Source organism: Pinus tabuliformis, chromosome 1_1, assembly GCF_031772625.1.
Source record: "Pinus tabuliformis cultivar Carrire ecotype Pingquan chromosome 1_1, CPIR1, whole genome shotgun sequence".
Taxonomy (NCBI): Eukaryota; Viridiplantae; Streptophyta; class Pinopsida; order Pinales; family Pinaceae; genus Pinus; species Pinus tabuliformis.
This window is the reverse complement of record NC_142297.1, coordinates 65365988-65390224: the sequence shown is the minus strand read 5'-3', so window position 1 is coordinate 65390224 and position 24237 is coordinate 65365988. Positions and strand designations below refer to the sequence as shown.

The 24237-nt window shown below is 34.1% G+C and overlaps 1 pseudogene; it reads left to right on the top strand.

Annotated features, from left to right (window-relative positions):
• The first annotated feature begins 6285 nt into the window (after positions 1-6285).
• Positions 6286-23166, top strand: LOC149211593 (cellulose synthase-like protein H2; annotated as a pseudogene).
• Positions 23167-24237: the final 1071 nt, after the last annotated feature.

The following is a 24237-nucleotide window of genomic DNA, read 5'->3' as shown; positions in this document are numbered from 1 at the left end:
TCAGTAGGCCCAACCTCTTCATGACCTCTATTGAAATGAGGTTTTTTTGGCTCCTGCTGTCGACAACGAACTGTAGCGGCGAACCCTTTAACCACATCTGGGAGTGGAAGAGGCACTCCTCCTCCTCTAGATCTTTGGGTTTCTCCTTTTGGATCTTCGTGGTGGTAACGGTGGCATTGGGCTCTGCATCGATAATCTGCTTCCCTTTGTCATTCCCCTTGTCGAGTTCTAACTCAGAGTCAGAACATGCATCTAATTCAAAAGCCTTCAGCTTGGCCCCACACTCACTTGTGTTGTGAGTGGAGCTCTTATGGAACTCACACGACTTTCCCATTTCCTTCTTTGGCTTGGCGATGTTTTTCTTTGCTTATGACTTTGGCTGGTTGGGTTTTCTCACCTTGGCTTTGTCTTTTGCTCTGCGGTTTGGGGGCACCTTTCCCTTACTTTGGATTTGTGTACCCAAAGTCTCGTTGTTTCTATTTAAGCTTCTGCTCGATCTTGACAGCATATCTGTATGTCATGTTGAGTGAGGAGATGTTCAGGAACTCCATCTCATCCTAAATGTACTTGCGTAGTCAGCCATGGTACTTGAGTACCAAATGCTTCTTAGAATCCTTGATACCCAGCTTCGTGTGAAGGGTATTAAAAACATTAGTAAACTTCCACACGTCTTGGTGCCTTCCCTCCTGTAGCGTGGTCTAATTTATGTATCTATCCTCGTAGCTCGCGACAAGGTAGTACTACTCATTGATGACGTCCTAGAACGAATTCCAAGTAGGTGCGAGTGAAAATAGTGGGGTCATATTTTCACCGTTCTACTCACACTAGGTTTCCCACCAGTCCTTGACGTTGGGGGCAGCTTTGAGAAGAGAAAAAATAATATTTTCCCGGCTGGAAAAATCATGAACACAAAATATCCTTATAGTAGATTTAACCATTTATTTACGGCGTCTGCATGTATTTGGCCATCAAATATGGGAATGTTAATGTTTACTTGTACCTTAAAAGGGATGGCACCTCTAGAGTGGCTGCTAGATGTGGATGCACCGCCGATGGGCAACCTTTGAAGGATCTAGGCAAAGTTATCCATCATCTCGTTCCTTTGTTTCTGGAGGACTTCCTCGAGCAATATCTTGATAGGATTTCCCGCTCCCTCTTCTTTCTTTTCTTCCCCCATGGGCATCCATCAGGGTTTGCAAGGCTCATCTTGCAAAGGTTCAACTAGATTGAGCCCTAACTCCTTATACCCCGACCTCTTTGGGAACATGCAAAGAAGGATAGAGAAAGAACAAATTGCTCTGATACCACTGATCTGAATTTAAACAGGAACGAAACAGATTACAAATATAACCATACACACAAAGATGTAACAGAAATAAAACTTCATTTCATTAATATCAAAGAACTGAAATATGCTTACATTCAAAATGGGAATAAACTAGCTCGAGCGATGGTAGTTTATCTCTAAGAAGAGATGTGGCAGCTACATGCCTCTGAACTGTCTTACAATGAGGCTTGAAGGCCTATTTATTATTGAGAAACAATGGAAAACCATAAACATCCAAAAACCTAACCCTAGGAGATGAAACACCAAACAATGGGCCCTGTTGGGGTAAGTTGGTACATCAATTTCCCGGGGTCGTAACTTTGGCATGCAATCTTCGTTTGATGCACACGTTACCTAGTTAGAATTATCTATCCGAGGACTACAACTTTTGACAATGAATACTGAGGTGAAGAATTATATTTTCCACAAGTGGTTTTCCCAAAAAACGTCATTTAGGGCCTCAAAATGGCTCCAGAAGTTCACGACCCAAAAAACTATCAAAAATAGTAAATTGTGCTACAATTAAGGAAACCCGAAAAACTGAAAGAAACAATGGTGGGGGTCCAAGTGGAATAGGCGGGTGGCCACCAATATCCACCTGGATCAATTACATTGGGGACGTCTGGAAGTCCTCGATTTATGGATGGACATTTTGGAAGTCCCCAAAAGTCCCCGATTTTTCGAGGAATGGCTAGGGGATGACCTTGAAGTCCCCAAGTTCTCCATCGAATCCCCGACAAATTTGGAACTTCTCCGACAAGCTCTGAAGTCCCCGGATCACCAGAACGGAGTGAATGTCATGAGTTATGGTGAGGATGGGTCTCATGCAACATAAGGTTTTATATAAGAAATTTACACCATTTAAACACAAGATCATTTTATCCAATCATTATGACCAATGATCACTTACTTACAATTTACATATAATATTACAAATTATTTTAAAAAATAAAAATAATTTTTTAATAATATTTTTTGTGATAACTAATATGTTATATGGGATTATCATTATTTTATCTCTTACAATTATGATAAAATACGCATTTTTTATAATGATTGAATTTTACACATGAATATCCACATTTTAGAGAGAAAATTTTCAATTTTTTATATTTTTTATTTTACACTTCAAATTGAAATTTCTTATAAATAAACTGTATTATATTGGAGATTTGATTTTTGTATAAATAAACATATCTGCCTTTAATTTTTATATTAGAGATTTGATTTTTGTATAAATAAACATATCTGCCTTTAATTTTGAAGCAACCTTGCTCTCTTTAGGTTGTAATTTTATATTTTTTTAATTATAATTTTTAATAAATATAAATAATATTTAGTAATTTTATATTTTTTTAATTATAATTTTTTAATAAATATAAATAATATTTTATTTCAATATAAATAGTCTTTGGCTTTATTAAAAAAAAACCTTTAAATTTTGCAATAATTTTTTTTTATAACTTTATATATTTTTAATTATAAAATTATTATAAAACTATTTTCATTATAAGAAAAACAATATAAATATGATTTGAATATGCTTCTGTGAGATCACCGGTGACATAACTAATCAAAATGAGTTCAAATTACATTATTATTTAAATTAGTAAGTTTATTACTACTCTAACATTATAATATTTTAATAATAATAATATTTAAAGACTATTTGGCATTTACATTGACAAACTCGAAGGTTTTTTAGAGGAAGCAAGATCTTCTGGCACGATCTTAGTTGGGCTAGTTGTCATCCTTCTTCTCTATGCTGACGATATTGTTCTCCTCGCAAGGTGTCCATCTGATCTTGATAAGCAACTTAGGCTTCTTAAGGATTTCTGCTCTACCATGGGTATGATTGTTAACACTGACAAAACAAAAGTTATGATTATCAAATCCAAGAAGGACACCTACACTAATTTTATGTATGACAATAATAACTTGGAGGAAGTGTTTTCTTACAAATACCTAGGAATTGATATTCATCACAAGCTCAACTAGAACTATAGCATTGAGAAAAGGATTAATGGGGGGTGGAAAGCTTACTTTGGTCTTGAAAATAATTGTAAAACGGCAAAACTCGTAATGTGGGATAAAAAGAAGTTCCTTTTTGAAACTTTAGTCACTCCTATTATCTTATATGGATGTGAGGTTTGGGGTTGCAGCATCTCTAGAGAATCCTAGAGAAAGATTGAGCAAATCCATAAGTTCTTTATAACGTATAACCTGAAAATTAAAAGCAATACACCCTACCCTATTCTCCTTACAGAAGTAGGTATTTCCCCTATTGAAAGCCTAGCTATGATTAGGCTTTTGTTGTACAAGCACAAGCTCAATAACATAGGAGATCATAGACTTCCCAAGCTAGCTTTAAATTCCAACCAAAACCAACTAAGGCTCAAACGGGGGTGGTATAAAGACACGAGGCCCTGGTTAAACCATTGGGAGATCAATGAGAATGATGCATTGCAAAACATTAATAACATTAAAAATATTGTTACTTCTAAGTTCAAAGAAAAAATGTGGTGTGAGAAAGATTTAGCAGCTAAAAGAAAATTAAGTTACTATAAGAAGGTCATCAACCCCACCCTAGAAGATCAAAATGATCTCTCTGTTTTAGCTAGCTCAAAGAAGAAAATTAATATAGTGAAGATTAGAACAAACTCTCATGAGCTCCATAGTGAAACACGTCATTGGGCAGTTCCTAAAACACCATGGATGGAAAGAATCTGCCATCTCTGTGATAATAGGAACATTGAGGATGAAAACCACTTCCTCTTAGAGTGCCCCGCATACAACCACATTAGATCTTAGTTTCATAATCTTTGTCGCAATACTGACCTTCCTAGCCTTTTACGATGTCAAAATTATAGTGAGCTTGGGAGGCTTCTCTCCAAGCTTTTTGAGCATAGAAATAAAATCTTAAATCAAACTAAATAATTTGTTTCTTTAGGTCTGATAGACCAAAGTTTGGTCTCAATGGACGTTAGCCATCATCATCATCATCATCATCATCATCAATATTAAACATTAATGATATACCTTAATAACATTATTATAATTCAAATTGCCTTTGTTATAACTAACTAAATGGACCCATTATAACATTAATATTTAAGTTAAGTGAACAAGTTTTTAAAACCAATATATATATCTATATATCTATATATATATATATATATATATATATATATATATATATATATATATATATATATATATATATCTGTGTGTGTTTTTTTGACCAATCTAACCGTTTTTGTTCAATTATGACCTGGGTGCAATTGAGTCCGATATAGCCGTTTTTTCCAGTCAAACTTAACTGTTGGAAGATTTGCCATCCCTATTTAACATGGAGCCTTGATATGATTTTTTCAACTTGCCCTGATGATGTATCACATTCGTTGGTTCGAAAGGCATGGACAAAGAATTTATGATGTGATTTTTTCCGAAAATATTTTTATAAACTCATGATTTGAATATTCAATTTAATTTATATTAATAATATAAATATAATTTAATATTTATTTTAACTTGAAAATATATTGATATGATATTTCAATTTTTTTAATTAAAAAAATTATAATATCATTTTTAGAAATTATTACTATTTTGACACATTTTCAAAATTCTATGGCAAACTCTCTTCTCTATGCCAAATTACTTTTTGAGCTTCTTACGATCACTAACTTGATATGTCAAATGGTAACTTGATCAGTGATGTCTAATTGTAATTTGAAATGTTTTTTTTCTTACTCATATGATATGGTAATGTGATATGTAGAATAGTAAATTGGAATGGAGTTTGAGATTCTTTTGACTAACTTGATATATAGAATGATATAGTAATGTGATATGTAGAATAGTAAATTGGAATGAAGTTTGTGATTTTTTAGACTAAGTAGAATGGTAGTTTGAGATGGAATTTTAGATTGCCAACGTCATATCAATCACAAATTTCACCAAATACCCAATAAAATTCTTTTCACAAATATATATTAGATAACTCATGTTAGATGACAGTCAATGATAGAATACCAAATACCCAATAAAATTCTTTTCACAAATATATATTAGATAACTCAGGTTAGATGACACTCAATGATAGAATTTGAGATTTGTTCCATTTGGATACCATATTAAAAAATTGGTTTTTGATAGTGATGTATTAATAACACATGCCAATTAATTCGCGTTTGACATAATTATATAACCATATTTTATTATTACCTAAAATGTTATTCCATCCTTGTATGCATTATAATTATGATAACATCAATTTATTCTTTAATAGAATATCCTTCCATCTTCTAGATTAATAAATAAAAATTGTGCAGAGGACATCATAGTCCTTATATATCTCTCACCATATATTTTCCTGGCCTCTCAGATCGCTGCGGCCCAAAATAAATAACATGTTATAGGAAATTAATTGAGCCGAGGTGTATATGTTTACGGTTTGATTTTGGTTTGCCAAAATCGAACCATGGGTATATATAATTACTGCCCTATTAATACTTTATATAGCATGCTCAATATTTATTACGGTTAGCTGCAACCTCCAAAGCAAAACAAAACAGATTAATCTATTGTCATATATGCGATCGTATGTTTTTGGACCTCTCAGAGGGCTGCACCTTCCAAGACGAAACAAACCGACAGCGACTTTACGTGAAGTTTTCAGAAATTTGTGCAATCCTTCAGTTGCAACTGTGTTATTGTAAGTTCAACATGGAAGCCACTAGCGAGGAATATGTATATAAAAACGAAATGGTTACACATCTTCCCCGTAATCTTCTCATGTAGTTCCTATACCATCCATGGCTTTCTGCCTCATTCATATATTATTCACTTCCGTGTCCTCCCGGCTGTCTGTTACTTACTCTCCTCCACGTAGGTAAATTTGTCTGCGTCTACTGAAAATATGAGTACTGTGTATGTGAGTACTGCGTATGCAGACAATGACTAAAGGAATGGATGGTCTCCAAGGTCCTCCCTACTGTGTAACATGATGCTTTCATCGAAGAAAGGCATTATATGGAGTACCACCAACTCCAGCTCAACATTAAAACAAATCAACCTCGACGTTAAAAGAAAAAGAAATTGTACATTACGGGGATTGATTAAGATACAATGTCTTTTCTCGATTGGTTTTGTGCACTGTTTCACATTATTAATTCTTAAATTTTTTATAATGACATTCAAATATATATGAAAATTGACCTATTAATAAATATTAATTCCTATTTTCTTTTATAATAATACTTAAATATAAAAGTTTAAAGATTTCTTTGCACACTAGTGCATGGATCAATGGTTGGGGAAGTCCGCTGTCACACACCCCACGAGCCATCTAACCTTGATTTGTAACGCTGCGCAGCAGGCAGCATATATAAATTTCAATGTGGTTGTAATGTGAATGTAACAAGATGTGTTGGATGTCAGTTTGTGACAGGTATATATGTACAAAAAAGAAAGCCCATAAATGCTTCTTCTGAGAATTAACCCCTCCCATTTTAAAAAAAAATATAAAAATTTAAAAAAAAAACCAGCGGCTTATTAACTGTTTAGAACCAAATGCAGATAAACCCTTGGCTAAACGCTAATTTAACCCATGCATTATTAGACCCTAATTCCACCAAGGAAAGTTATCATTGCGAATATAAACCCTGGCATAACATCCAGTTTAACCCATGTAAACTTTATTCTTAGAAGCGTGTTTCAACAACAAAAAATAATATTCTGGGACCGTAATTACCTAGGTTCTATCGAGCATACAGCTAGTGGTGATCTCACATCTTTTGGCAAAGTTATATTTATGTAAGTTCAATGCGTTATATTTATGTAAGTTCAATGCAAAATTATATCTAAGTTCAATGGAATGGATAGAGTATTAGCACCTATTAACACCCCTCTTGCGTTGCCCGTTATCTTTATGTGAATTCTATTGTTATGCTAGAATATTTAGTTATTTTTGTTTTATTATAGATTTTGGAGATATTTCTAAATTTTATATTTAGAGTAAGATTAATTTTTACTCTTAATTGAAATTTTAAAATAATAATTTATTAAATATAATTAAAATAAAAGTTTAATTTTATTTAAATTTATTAAGTTTTTATAATATTAAAATTTTTACCATTTATAGATTGCACCCATATATTATCTTTATACCACTAGCGCAATTAAATTAATAAATATATTTAATATATCTTAATAAACTTTAATGAATATAGATTTAATATTTATATTATTATTGATATTAATAAATATATAAACATAATAATAATTATATTATAAAATATCATTTTATTTTATTATTAGAATAAAATTATTATATATTATATTGATGATGATGATGATGGTGGTTAACGTCCGCTAAGACCAAACATTGGTCTATCGGACCTAAAGAAACAAATTATTTATTTTGATTTAAGATTTTATTCCTATGCTCAAAAAGCTCAGAGAGAAGCCTCCCGAGCTCACTATAATTTTGACATTGTAAAAGGCTAGGAAGGTCAGTATTGTAACAAAGATTGTGAAATTGAGATCTAATGTGGTTGTACGTGGGGCACTCTAAGAGGAAGTGGTTTTCATCCTCGATGTTCCTATTCTCACATATATGGCAGATCCTTTCCACCCATGGCGTTTTAGGAACTACCCAACGACCTGTTTCACTATGGAGCTCATGAGAATTCATTCTAATCTTTGCTATATTAATTTTCTTCTTTGAGCTAGTTAAAATAGAGAGATACTTTTGATCTTCTAGGGTGGGGTTGATGACCTTCTTATAATAACTTAATTTTCTTTTAGCAGCTAAATCTTTCTCACACCACATTTTTTCTTTTAACTTAGAAGTAACAATATCTTTAATGTTATTTATGTTTTGCAATGCATCATTCTCATTGATCTCCCAATAGTTTAACCAGGCCCTTGTGTCTTTATGCCACCCCCAATTGAACCTTAGGTGGTTTTGGCTGGAATTTAAAGCTAGCTTAGGAAGTCTATGATCGTCTATGTTATTGATTTTGTGCTTGTACAACAAAAACCTTATCACAGTTAGCCTCTCAAAAGGGGAAATACTTGCTTCTATAAGGAGAATAGGATAGGGTGTATTACTTTTAATTTTCAGGTTATAATTTATAAAACGCTTCTGGATTTGCTTAATCTTTCTCCATGATTCTCTGGAGATGCTACAACCCCAAACCTCACAGCCATTTAAGATAACAGGATTAACTAAAGTTTCAAAGAGGAACTTCCTTTTATCCAACATTACAAGGTTTGTTGTTTTACAATTATTTTCAAGACCAAAATAAGCTTTCCACCCCCCATTAATCCTTTTCTCAATTCTATGGTTCCAATTGAGCTTGTGATGAATATCAATTCCTAGGTACTTGTAAGAATACACTTCCTCCAAGTTACTATTGTCATACATAAAATTAGCGTAAGTGTCCTTGGATTTGATAATCATAACTTTTGTTTTGTCAATGTTAATAGTCATACCCATGGTAGAGCAGAAATCCTTAAGAAGCTTGAGTTACTTATCAAGATCAAATGGGCACCTTGCCAAAAGAACAATATCGTCAGCATAAAGAAGAAGGATGACGACTATCCCAACTAAGATCGTGCCATCACATCCTGCTTCTTCTAAATAGCCTTCGAGCTTATCGATGTAAATGCCAAATAGGGTAGGGGAGAGGGGGCAACCTTGTTTAACTCCGATGTTACACTTAATATCTTTCGACCACCCCTCATTGCTCTTTAGCTTGGCAATTACATTCTCGTATAACCTTATAGCGGCAGCTCTCAACTCAAGAGGAACCTTTAGCTCTTCTAATCTATTCCAAAGGTTGTATCTAGGAACCGTATCAAAAGCCTTTCTAAAGTCCACAAAGCAACAAAATAAATTGGATTTATCATTATGACATTCCTCCGCAATGATCCTAAGCGTAACGAGGTGGTCTGTTGTTGAGTGATGCCTTCTGAAACCTGCTTGGCCTTTAGCTCGCTTACCTTCACTTTCGAGCCATATGCTTAACTTATTTTCCAAAATACTACCATATAACTTGGCTAAGAGAGGGCTGATCATAATTATCCGATAATTAGAGGTGTTATTTGTATCCCCACTTTTAAAAATAGGGATAATGAGGCTCTCAGTCCAAGTTTTAGGGAACCCTTGCTTGACTGCTTGATTGAAAAGCTTGTGGATGTGGGGGATGAGGACATGACCTCCAATTTTTATGATTTCCGCCTGGTAACCTTCATTGTCCTTAGCTTTCCCATTAGCGAGGCGATTAACCCCAAACTTAATGTCTTCTAAAGAGAAAACTTCTTTCGTTGTGCGCAGGGTTTCCAAATTATCCATGACATTTGGAGATTCATAAAGCTTTTTAAGATAGGAATTCCAATCGTGAAGAGAAATTTTATTATTATCTTTAGTCTTCCTAGTCAGAATCTGCCTCCAAAATTTCTTAGGAGCTACCTTAGAGAGGTGTAAGAGATTCTCTTGTCTTTGACGAATGTACTGCCTCTTTTTCCTTTTAGTTAGTGCTTTATATATTTTTGTCTTGTTCATTTTAATAGATTCATCAACAGCTTCCTTAATTGCTCTCCTCGCACTTTTACAATCTTTGTCATACCATGGATCGGTTTTGCTATTTCTTTTATTATTTGAAACTTCAATTGAGAACTTGTTAATAGAATATGAGAGGGTTGTAGTAAAATTATGATAGAGGTCTTCTATGTTGTCTATACTAGATAAAGGAAGCAAATTAGTTTTTAATTCATTTAGAAAGAGATCATTTTTATTTCTATCAAATATTAAGTTCTTTTGGCTGTAAGTATTATTTTATGTGGGAACTCTATGCATGACAAAATTGAGAATTATAAGTAAAGGCCTATGATCAGAGTCAGGTTTGTGGTCGTTTAAGATGTCAAAATTTATTATTTCGTTGTATAATGGGAGATCGGAAATAACATAGTCTACCACGCTGCTACCAAGTCCATGGATGCAGGTCATCTTGCTGGAATTGGGCCACTTCTTTAGATCGTCGCAAATTATGAGATCTTGAGCACTACAAAGCTTGACTAGCTCCGACCCAAACAAATTTTCCCCAAGGTCTTCAGAACTCCTTTTGTACCTACTAGCCAAAGTAGGGTCTTCATCTAACCAAAGAGGATTAGGGTTGGAATGATTGCTTAGAATAATAGCTTGGTTGTTTGAAGTTCGAGCATTAAATTCACCTATTAAAAGGATATTACCGTCATTTCTTAGGCTAGATATCATTCTCTAAACCATTGTAAGGGTTAGTTTTATCTAGAATCTTCTTCTTATAGAAGTTAGAATTGATTGGGGGAAATAACATATTTCTATGTAGGACTTTTTATTATTAATGTCTCTGATCTCTATCCAACTATATTGGTTGTGAGGGTCGTTTTTATAAATCCTAGCATGGGGGGAGATGTTCTTCTTAATGTAACAAGCTATTCCCCCAATGCCTCTACGGGAGGATCACTTGTTCCAAGTAGACCGTAGCGTAAAGCCATCTATGTTAGGGACCTTAGATTCTTCGTGCTCCCAAATTTCAACAAGAAAAATAATATCAACATCATTTGAAATCCAACTTAGCTTGGGGCCTTTGTTCCATGGGAAGCCCTGACAGTTCCAAGAAAGGATCCGGAGCATGTTTAATTGCTATTGATTACTATCTTTTTGGTTTCTATCTCAAATAAAGGCTTTTCTATTTCTAATTATTGCCCATTTTCCTTCCTTTCTAGCTTCTTTTACCTTTTGAACCTCCTTTCTTAATTCTGCTTGATCTTCTGGAATGAGATCTTCATTTATGAATATTCTTGTTCCTTTTAGAATTGAGGTTTTACTAAGTATGTTGTACTTATGACCAGTGGAGCTCACCATTATGCGGATTAGTATTCCTTTATTCTTGGTTAATTTCCCCAACCTTGTTGCTTCTGTGAGACACATTGTTTCAATTTGTAATATATTATGTAATTCTTTCTGGGCTAAGGCTAAAGTATCCTCATCTACTTCCTCTTTTAAACTGAATATTATAAGGTTCAAGGCCCTTTTGTTATGTTCGTGGTCTAATTCTATTAATTTTTTCATTTCATCTTTAATTGGTTTGGTATCTAGCTTATCTACCACATTATTTAGGGTGAGGCAGCTATTAACTTTTTCTTCTAGTTCTTTAATCATGTCTTTCATTTTAAGACTCTCTAAAGTATCAACATCTCCTTGCTGGGATGGTTGGTTAGTATCTTGGTTTTGTTTTTCTATAACCTGCAATCTAGTCTCCATTGCCTCCATTTTATTCTCTAGTAGTTCTATTTTAGTTTCTATTTGTTTTTGGATCGTGTCTTCAAGAGATGCAAATTTATTTTCCAGCATGGCTTCTAACTCTTTTTGTAGCTTGGCTTCTCTTTCTTCTCTACGTTTCTCTAAAGACTCTATATACTCATAAAGGCCTTGTAGAGTAACTGTGCTAGGTCTGCCCTTGGTAATCTTTGGTAACTGTGGTGAAATATTCATACTTGAAATTATATGAGAAAATATGTATTAGAAAAAGAAAAAGATAAGGAATGTGTGCACTTGATATCAGCAAACCTGACTGCAGATCGCCCGTGCCCACCCCAGCCCGCAGACCAAAGAATATATGCGAAGAATATATAGAGTACGTTTTTAACTCTTTCACCAAGCCTCAGAACTCTTTCACTGAAGAATGTATGCGAAGAATATATAAAGTACATGTTTAACTTTTCACCGAGCCTTAGAACTCTTTCACCGAAGTATATATAGAGTACATGTTAAACTCTTTCACCGAGCCTTAGAACTCTTTCACCGAAGAATATATAGAGTATGCTCTTAACTCTTTCACCGAGCCTCAAAACTCTTTCACCGAAGAATATATGTGAAGAATATATAAAGTACGTGTTTAACTCTTTCACGGAGCCTCAGAACTCTTTCAGCTAAGAATATATGCGAAGAATATATAGAGTACTCTTTCACCGAAGAATATATAGAGTATGTTTTTAACTCTTTCACTGAGCCTCAGAACTCTTTCACCGAAGAATATATGCGAAGAATATATAGAGTATGTTTTTAACTCTTTCATTGAGCCTCAGAACTCTTTCACCAAAGAATATATGCGAAGAATATATAAAGTAGGTTTTTAACTCTTTCATCGAGCCTCAGAACTCTTTCACCGAAGAATATATGCAAAGAATATATAGATTATGTTTTTAACTCTTTCATCGAGCCTCAAAACTCTTTCACCAAAGAATATATGCGAAGAGTATGTTTTTAACTCTTTCACCGAGCCTTAAAACTCTTTCACCGAAGAATATATGCGGAGAATATATAGAGTACTCTTTCACCAAAAAATATATGCGAAGAATATATAGAGTATGTTTTTAACTCTTTCACCAAGCCTCAAAACTCTTTCACCAAAGAATATATGCAAAGAATATATAGAGTATGTTTTTAACTCTTTTACCGAGCCTCAAAACTCTTTCACAAAGAATATATGCGAAGAATTTATAGAGTATGTTTTTAACTCTTTCACTGAGCCTCAGAACTCTTTCAGCGAAGAATATATAGAGTATGTTTTTAACTCTTTCACTGAGCCTCAGAACTCTTTCAGCAAAGAATATATAGAGTATGTTTTTAACTCTTTCACCGAGCCTCAGAAGATAATAATTGTTTAGATAATCTTCGGCAAAATCACATAATCAATCTTTTGTCGACGTGTTTCGAACCAACTAGTGTGATTCATCATCAGGACAAGTTGAAAAACAGATCCAGCTTAGCCTGTTTAAATAGCTAGAGCAGAGACACCAACGGTTACCTGGGTAAAAAGTTAACTTAAGGAGCAAGGTCAAATTTAGTTAAATCAGGTATAAAATAAAAATAAATAAATTATAATGTAATAATAATTATATATAAATTTATATATAAATATATAAAATTAGTTATATTAGGTGTAAGATAAGAAATAAATATATGAAGAATTATAAAATAATAATAAATTATTTATTATATAAATGAAGAAATATAAATTAATAATAAAATATTTATTTATCTATTAATTGAATAAAATGAAAAATTATAAATTAATAAATATAATAGTATAAATTATTTATTTAATGAAAAAATAAAAATAAATGGTATCCTTAGTAGGTAAATTTTTTTTTTTTTATATATATATATAAAGTTAGTTATATTAGGTGTAAGATAAATAAATAAATATATAAATATATAAATAAAGAATTTTAAAATTAATAATAAATTATTTATTTATAAAAATAGAATTATAAAATATTTTTAAAGGTAATAAGGGACCATTCCTTATAAACAAATAAGATGGAAGAGAATAAGAATAATAAGAAGAATCAAGTTGTTAATAATAATAATAATAATAATAGAATTAAGTTATAGAAAATAAAAATAATTAAAATAAAAGTAAAGTAAAAGACCATTACCAAATAATAATATTTCGTAATTGTTTATCAAATTACTAAACAATAGTATTTAGTAATAGTTTATAAACACAATAAGATAATTAATAATTAAGTTATTAAATAAATAAATAATAAAAATAATAGTAATAATAATAATAATAAAATCAAATAAATAAATAAACAAACATTATAACCCCTATAATCTAGTTACATTAGGTAAATATCATAATTTAGGGTTGTTAAAGTCCATGATTATGGTATATCATAATAAATCCTTTAAACCTAATGGTCAAATAATCAATTATAATAGCAATTTAAAACCATTAATATTATATTAAATTAATATTATTTATATTATTAATAATATAATAATATCATTAATATAATAAATATTGATATTTTTGTATTCAAGTTTTTGTGATCCATAATTAATTAAACAATGTCTTTCGATAGAAATCACATGAGAGAAATTTTTGGCCAACACGTTTCGAACCAACAAGTGTGGTTCCAAAACTTGTCAGTTCGAAACGCGTTGGCCAAAAAGTTCTCTCATGTGATTTCTATCGAAAGACTTTGTTAAATAAATATTGATATTATTAATCAAAAGGATTATTAATATTAAAAATTGAAGGCATTATAAATTTGAGGAAATTATATTAAACACAAAAGATTAATATTATAAACCAAAGGAATTTATATTATAAATCGAATAGATTATAAACCCAAGGGATTTATATTAAACCCTAGCATTAATATTATAAACCCTAGCATTAATATTATAAACCCTATCAATAATATTATACCTTAGGAATATGAACCCTTACATTAGTAAGCCAATGGATTGATATTATAAACCCAAGGGATTAATACTTAAAACCCACGAGAATAATATTAAACCCAACGGATTAATATTGTAAAACCAAGGTATATATACCCTAGGATATGTATTATAAACCCTAAAACAAACATGGTTGACCGTGGTTGATTTTAATACTTAGATAATATTTGTCACAATGTGATGTTGGACCATGGTTGACCATGATTTATTTTCATATTGAGAGAATCTTTGTCACATTGCGTCGTAGGACCATGGTTGACCATGGTGGATTTTCATATTGAGACAATATTTGTCATAATACAACGTTGGACCATGGTTGTCACAATGTGACGTTGGACCATGAGACAATCTTTGTCACAATGTGACCATTGTTATTGACCATGGTTGATTTTCATATTGAGACAATATTTGTCACAATGCGACATAGGACTGTGGGTGATCATGGTTCACCATGGTTGATTTCCATACTACGACAATCTTTGTCACAATTTTATGTTGGCCAATTGGTTTACCATGATTGTCCATGGTTCATTTTCATATTGAGAATGATTGACCATGGTTGTTACACCGAACAATTCCTTCTTTTGGACAAGAGAGATCTCTCTCGATCCTTGATGGAAACTAGAAACAAGTAAGAAAATTGAACTAACTCTTTCCCTAAGTTTGACTTGTTTGAATTATAAGAATTAAGGCTAATGGATGAGCCTCTTACCTATTTCACGAAATGCTCGATGAAGATCCTTTGTTGTGATTTGATGCAACTCCTCAATGCTTGAGAAGACCTGCAACCATCAAACATAAAAGGTGATAAGGCTCATCATTGGGTAACTATATTGACCTTAATACACCTCCAAGCTTAAAATCAACTCCTCTTATAATTCCTTATATGTTTTAATTGTATTTTGCTTAATGAAATGAGTAAAAGTAAGATTTTATGTCTAGTGGTCTAATGTGCATTGATTGGAGGTTTTTGGGAGCAAATCATGGAAATTTTGGCTAATTACGGTGCAGGAACTCAAATGAGACAAGTAGGAGAGATTATAGGAGATAGATGCTCCTCATTAATTCCTCACCCATTCGAATATCCCTCAATCAAATCACACTAGCTAGGAGTTGCAAGCAGCCGAGTCAGGGAGATCATGGGCAACTGAGCTAGTGACAGCCAAGGACCAATTATCTTGAGTTTGAGAGCTAAGCCTCCCTAGATTTAAGGAAGGTGTTGGAGACTTCAGCTGTATAAATAAGGAGGCCTAGAGCCTCATTAGGATTCAATTTTTTTTATGTACGAGCACTAAGCATTTTTGAGTTAACGTTTTGTAGAAAAAAACTATTATGTAATTTTTTGATATGATAATGAGAATGAGCATTTCCTTTATCCATCACTGAGTTGAATCAAAGGGTTGAAGCTCCTAGGTTGGAGCCCAACCCTAGCAGCAGAGGTTTCTCTTATTGTACTCGTATGCTTAGGTTATTTCATAGATTAATTATTGAATTGATTTTAGCATTGTTTCATTGCAAGTAGTAGTGAAGTTGATTAGTTTTCTTCCATTTGTGCATAGCTTTAGCCATAGCTTTAGAGAGATAAAGGAATACCGAAAATGTTGATAGCAGGCGTATTTGGACTCACTCCTTCCTTCAGGGACCATGGTTTGAGGAAAAACTCCTAATCAACCCAAAAAAGATAGAATTCTGATTTCTTATGGAATTTAGGATTTTTTGCTACTTAGGCCAGCATGTTTTCAGTTTTCAAGAATAGGTTTCAGTTGTTATTTTTGATATCTTCAGCGTTGTATTAGATCTAATGGCATTTCACAATATTCTACAAGTATTTCCATGCATGAACTTGGCAGCTAAATAATGGAATCACGTTTTCTTATGTTGATTGGAAACCTTTCTTGTTTGACATGATTCATGGGTAAATCCGAGTGATGTATGTATTACAGGAGTTTCAATAGTGCAGGAAGATCTCATGTCAGTAGCCCTAGCCTAAGCTCATCCTCCCATGATCACCAAAAGCCACTAAGTCCATTAACCAATTCATCATTCCATAAGAACAACTTTCTAGGTTTGTTGAGAAAATTCAACCATCTTACCAACTTTGGTTTGAGCTTTGAGGAATTCATAGCCACTCCATTGCATTATTTATTCGATCATTCACCTTCCTTAAGCCCTATACCACCTTCAAAATCACTCATATTACTCTTGGCCGGATCCTGTAGGAGCATTAAGACATCCTATTGGTGCATTAGGACATCTTGTAGGACAACCTGAAGTGGCCTTTTTTGAGGCCAATTTGTGGAAAAAGAATCCTAAAAGATAGGACAAGACCCCTATTGGCTTCCCAAGCCATCTAATCTTTCACAACCATCTCTAACTGACCTACCATATCACCAGGAAGATTTAGCATTCACATTTTCACAAAAAAAGGACAAAAAGGAAAAAAGAGTTATTGTGTTCATTCATATGCATAGCAATAAAGTGTTTGATTATCACAGATTGCATGCCTACACTATTTAGGATTACACACATGTTAGCTTAGGATTCTTCTGAAGCAAGATCTATTAACAAATAGTTAGATGAGTGGTATGTTTAAAGCATTTATTTAAGTATTTCATTACTGCAGTAGACAATATTTCCATTCTCTCAATTGGGGTAAAATTCCCCTTTCTTCATTGGTAATCAAGCTTCTTCTAAATCAATAGAAGGCTGGTTTGAGAAACCATAGTGGTAAATTACCAGCTCAGTAGTGACAAAGAGTGGACCCATTACATATGATTGTGTATACAACACTGTTACCTCCAAGTTTGTATTAACCCCTGGTTGATAAAGTAAAGTTGGTAGCCCCAGGAGTTGCAGCATTCTTGTTGCAATACTAGTGACCATCGATTTTTGGCACTGTTGCCGGGGAAGAGTCTGAGTAAGATGTGATTTATGCTTTCTTTCTTCCATTTCTTATCTATTTCATTCTTCTATTAGCTTCATCTCTGCAAAAGTAATTGTAAGTTGGTTTTCTTTCCTTCCATTCTACAAGTGAGATTTCATTCAGCAGTTAGTTTCCATTTAGTTAGTTATTTGAATTCTGCAATTAGTCTCAAAGCTTGAAAAACAAAACAAAACAAAAACACTTCTTTCATGCCTTGTAGGAATAGGAATAACTTAGAAAAATTTCTACCAAATACCCCCACCACTTCAAATAGGAAACCTTCCCTCTTCTTCGGTGGCTGTGAATTGGAGGACCCATTAGGAGTGCAACCAGAGATTTTTGAAGAGCCTACAAGGGGAGAAGAAGAAGGAGAAACCATTCCCACTGACCTAATGGCTAAAAATAGAAATAAGGGTGCTTTTCTCATCACAAAAGCCAATGGGGCTTGGCCTCAGTGTAGGAATTTACAGGGTAAGTTCCTCCCTTAGGAAGAAATGGTCCCCATTGCGTTGAGTTCCTCCATGAGATAAGGAAAATTTTGTTGAACTTGGTCTCTAGTGAGCCACTTGCCCTAGTGAAGGAGTTGACCTGCTTTGACAACTCAATATAATTGGATCCTTTGATGTCGGATTTTCTTGATCTATGTGTCCCTGATCCGATCAATTGTTGCTTGTTCCATGCAGTCTGGATTTAGCTCTGTTTGTGTGAGTTGTCCTGTAATGTCGGATGTGTCCAACAATTGTGGAGACTAAGGACGAAGGTGGTCTACATTGAATAATAGGTGTAGACCAAGGAATGGTGGAATACAAAGCTTTAAGGTATTGTCTCCTACTTCCTTGGTGATGGTGTATGACCTATATCAAAGTGGGCGAAGCTTGTAGTGCAGCCCAGTGAGGAACTCCTTCTCTAAATGTAGCCAAACTTTCTTGCCCACCTGGAACTTGTGTGGATCCTGATGTTGATCATGCCACTACCTATACTTAATATTGGCTCTGTCCAATATGTCATGGACCCATTGGTGAATGTGCAGAATGTGTTCAATGAAGTTGTTTGCCTTATCGAATTTGGACTTGAAATGAGCCAAATCTACCTGAGTAGCTGCAAATGGTATGGCGACATCAATGGGACATAGTGGTTAGAGTCCCAAACCCACCTAAAAAGGGTTGAGGCTAGTTAGGTTGTAGAGAGCCTGATTATGGTTGTGTTGAACATAGGGGAGGCTCTCATCCCATGTGCGTGGATGCTTTGAGTCGTACATGTGCAAACTGTGTATAATAATCCTGCTGACGTCCTTTGTTTGGCCATTAGTTTGGAGATGGAAAGTTGTGGACTTAGTGAGCTTAGTGTCTAGCATCGACTAGAGACTCGACCGAAATGTACTGAGGAAACTGTTTTCCCAATTGTTGGGTTTGGAGCATGATTATCATCCTAATTTAGAGGTATTTTTTTCAGCCAGATGTATACCCAGGAATATTGTACACCCCTCCATGCAAGGGGGACTTGTCCCCCCCTGCAGGGGTTCGAGGGGGGCCATCCCCCTCGGCTAGGGGGTCTGGGGGCCAACGGTCCCCCGGCGGGGGTTTCGAGGGCAATGCCCCTGAAGCTACAAACAGATGTAAAATTGCCTTGTAAAAGTATAGTAATTTCTAGTCAATCTGGGCTATTCATTAGGCAGATGATCTGACGGCAGAATTTATGTTTAGTTTAGGGTTTTTTTCCCTAGAAGGAAACCGCTCTCTTTGTATGAGGGTATTGTATTGAGGCTGTGGAATATATGTGTATTCTCAGAGTGAGAAACAGATAGGTGAGACTATGAGAAAAAACAAAGGATATTACAGTGGATCTGCTGTAGGTTGTGTCTCTTCATTTTGCTGGATAATAGAAAGGAAGGACTGGCTATTCGAGGTGGACGTAGCCCAAACTGGGTGAACCACATATATCTGTGTCTCTCTGGTTTTATGTTTTTGTGTTTTTACGCATATTATATGTCTTGCATTTCTCTGTCATATATAATATTTTTCTAACAGCTGGTATCAAAGTCGAAGCTCTATTTGGCTGACAAACTCGCAGGAGAGAAGGGTTCCTGGTTCGAGTGGGAGCAATGGAAAAATATGGTAAGTTTAGGGTCAAGAAATTTAACGGCCAAAACTTCCCGCTGTGGAAGATACAGATGGAAGATTATTTGTATCAAAAAGATCTGTACCTACTAGTGAGTGGAAAAACAAAGAATCCAACAACTATGACAGATGCAGAATGGAACATTCTTGATAGAAAGGCACTCATAATAGTATAGTTGTGCCTCACAGCATCGGTCGCCTTCAAAATTTCGAAGAAAACAACGAAAGAGGGTTTGATTCAGGTGTTGGTGAAACTATATGAAAAACCCTCGTCCTCAAAAAAGGTATTTCTTATGAAACAATTATTTAATATGAAGATGTCGGAAGGTGGATCTTTTGTATACCATTTAAATGATTTTAATATAGTTACAAGTCAATTAAGTTCTATAGGGGTAAACTTTCATGATGAAGTTAGAGCTCTGTTATTCTTGTGCTCATTGCTAGAAAGTTGGAATGGTTTAGTAATGGCCATTAGTAACGATGTTTTTGGATCTAGTACTTTAAAGTTTGATGATGTTGTCAGTTCTATCCTTAGCGAAAAAATGCGACGGAAAAGCTCTGGTGAGACATCGGGTAATGCTTTGAGTGCAGAGTCTAGGGGAAGAATAATGGAAAGAGGAAAGAGCTCATGATATCACAGTAAATCAAGGAAAGGTAGATCCAAGCCCAGATTGGGGATAGTGTGCTGGAAATGCGGAAAGAAAGGACACCTAAAGAAAGACTGTAGATCTCGGAAGGGGAAAGAAGGAGATGCACATCAAGAAAAAAATAATGAAGCAAATGTGACAGGTGAGGTGTTACAAGATGCTTTGATTCTTTCTTTCGAAAATATTACTGATTCCTGGGTGGTAGATTTAGGGGCCTCATTCCATGCCACACCTGATAAGAAATATTTTTATGACTATGTTCAAGGAGATTTTAGACAAGTCCATTTGGGTGATGATAAACCCTGTAAAATTTTTGGAATGGGTGAGGTTCTTGTAAAACAGCAGAATGGAAACCAATGGATACTAAAGGAGGTAAGGCATGTTCCAGATCTGAAGAAAAATATGATTTCAACAGGGCAGATAGGCGGTGAAGGTTATGTGACAACTTTCATAGATAAATCTTGGAAGGTCACCAAAGGAGCCCTAGTACATTGTATTTATGTAATGGTATTTCTAACTCTGTTAATGCTTTAACTTCCAAAGGAGCAGATGCAACATTATGGCATCATAGGCTCGGACTCATGAGTGAGAAGGGGATGAAGATTCTTCACTCAAGGAATTTGTTGCCGGGTTTGAAGAATGTTGGTTTGGGCTTCTATGAAAATTGTGTTTATGGAAAACAGAAGAGAGTCAGATTTCTTAGAGTTGGGAAAGAAAAGAAGAGCGAAAAATTAGATCTTGTGCACACAGATGTATGGGGACCTGCTTAGGTATCATCTCTCGGTGGCTCTCGTTATTATGTTACCTTTATTGATGACGCAACTAGAAAAACTTGGATTTATTGTATTCAGAATAATCTGATGTATTTTATACTTTCAAGAAATGGAAAGCTTTGATTGATATTGAGACAAGAAAGAAATTGAAGTGTCTCAGATCAGACAATGGAGGTGAATATTGCAGCAAAGAGTTTGATAGGTATTATTTAGAGCATGGAATTCGTAGAGAGAAGACAGTTCCAAGAACACCACAATAAAATGGTGTGTCAGATTGGATGAACAGAACAATCATGAAGCGTGCAAGGTGCATGATATTACATGTAGGATTGCCTTTACAATTTTGGGCAGATGCTATAGATACTGCTATTTATCTAATAAACAGAGGGCCTTCAAGTCCCTTGGATGGTGGTATTCCAGAGGAAGCATGGACGGGTAAAAGGGTAAACTACTACTTTTTAAAGCCTTTTGGTTGTGAGGCCTTTGTTCATATTAATAAAGAAAATAGAACAAAGCTTGAGGCAAAATCAAAGAAATGTACCTTTATTGGATATGGTGTTAATGATTTTGGTTATCACTTATATGATTATGAAAATCACAAACTCATTAGGAGCAGAGATGTAATATTCAATGAAAAGGCCTTGTATAAGAATTAGTTGCAGGAAAAGAAACAGGAAAAAGAAAACAAGGAATACACAGTTCTTGATGGGATCACTGAAAAAGTAAAGGTACCTGAAAATAATAATAATCAACAACCACAAAAACATCAACCACCACAACAGCAACAGGCACCCCAAACACCTGAAAGTGGTGTTAGAAGATCTACCAGGATAAGTATACCCCCTGAACGATACTCTCCTTCATTATATTATTTATTGTTGATTGATTCTGGTGAACCCAAATGTTATGAAGAAGCAATGCAAGTTGAAAGCAGGAAGAAGTGGGAGCTAGCCATGGAAGAAGAGATGGACTCCTTAATGCATAACTAGACTTGGGACTTAGTTAGGTTGCGTGCAAGTAAAACTACATTACAGAATAAATGGGTTTACAAGCTAAAGGAAGAAGAGGGAGGAAAACAGAGGTACAAAGTTAGAATTGTGGTGAAGGGGTTTGCACAGAAGAAAGGTATTGATTTTGATGAAATATTTTCTCCTGTCACTAAAATTACTTCAATTAGAACTATTTTAAGTCTAGTAGCAGTTGAAGATTTGCATCTTGAGCAATTAGATGTAAAGACAACCTTTCTCCATGGGATTTGGAGGAAGGCATCATAGTCCTTATATATCTCTCACCATATATTTTTCTAGGCCTCCCAGATAGCTGCAACCTTTAAAACAAAACAGATTAATTTATTGTCATATCTGCGATCACATTTTTTTGGACCTCTCAGAGGGCAGTACCAGCCCTCCAAGATGAAACAAACTAATAATGACTTTACGTTTAGTTTCCAGAAATTTTTGCAATCATTCAGTTACAACTGTGTTATTGTAAGTTCCAGATGGAAGCCACTAGCAAGGAATATGTATATAAAAACGAAATGGTACATACAAATCTTCCACGTACTGTTTTCATGTAGTGTTGTACCATCCATGGCTTTCTGCCTATTTCATATATTATTCACTTCCATGTCCTCTCGGCTGTCTGTGACTTACTCTCCTCCACGTAGGTAAATTTGTCTATGTCTACTGACAATATGAGTACTGTGTATACAGGCATTGACTAAATGTGAGTACTGCGTGTGCAGACAATGACTAAAGGAATGAATGGTCTCCAAGGTCCTCCCTACATGTTGCTTCCATTGAAGAAAAGCATTATATGGAGTACCACCAACTCCAGCTCAACATTAAAACAAATCAACCTCGACATTAAAACAAAAAGAAATTGTACATTACGAGGATTGATTAAGATACAGTGTCTTTTCTCGATTGTTTTTGTGCACTGTTTCACGATTCAAAAGCATCATCCTCCCGGTATTTCAAGGCTTTCAGAAGTGTATTTGGAACATCCTCTGTCGTTTCAACATCAGCTCAGACTATCATGAGAGACGCCAAATACGGCCATCGACTATAGATGATCTTTGAACGTTTCTGGTTGTAGTTACGAAACCAACACTATATGGGGTCGGTAGAGAGGTGGGTAGAGAGATAGGCTGTCTTCACTGTTATTTGAATTAATAATTTCAGATATTTAGTAAAAACTTTAAGGATGAATTTTTTTATTGAAATTTATGTAAAAAAATTCATATTTTTAATATAAATATTTTTTAGGTAAAACAAATTACCTATGAAAAATTAAGCCATTTATAAATATTAAATCCTAAAATTTTTATAATAACATCTAAATATATATGAAAAAGTAATCTCTCTAATTATTAATTCCTAGAATTATCTATAATAACATCCAAATATATGGAAAGTTAACCAATATATAAATATTTATTCCTAAAATTGTCTATAATAGCACCCAAATATAAAATTTTAAGGGAAAATCCAATAAGGTCACGGCTCATTAACTGATTAGAACCAAATACGGATAAACCCTTGGCTAAAAGGATAATTTAACCCATGCCTTATTCGACCTTAATTGCACCAAGGAAAGTTATCATTGAGCATATAAACCCTGGGATAACATCCACTTTAACCAATGTAAACTTTATTCTTAGACACATGTTTCAACAACAAAAATTAATATTATCGGACTGTGATTACCTAGGTTCTCTCGAGCATAAAGCTAGTGGTGATGTCACATCTCTTGGGAAAGTTATATTTATGTAAGTTCAATGCAAAATTATATCTATATAAGTTCATTACATCAGAGTTCAATGTAATGGATAGAGTATTAGCACCACTCTTGCGTTGACCGTTATCTTTATGTGAGGCAATTATATTAAATATAAAAGATTAATATTATAAATCTAAAGAATTTATATTATAAATCTAATAGATTATAAATTTAAGGGATTTATATTAAATTTTAGCATTAAAATTATGAACCTTATCAATTATATTATATCTTAGGAATATGAACTTTTAGATTAGTAAGTCAATGGATTGATATTATAAATCTGGGATTAATACTTAAAACTCACGAGAATAATATTAAACCCAAAGGATTAATATTGTAAAACCAAGGTATATATAC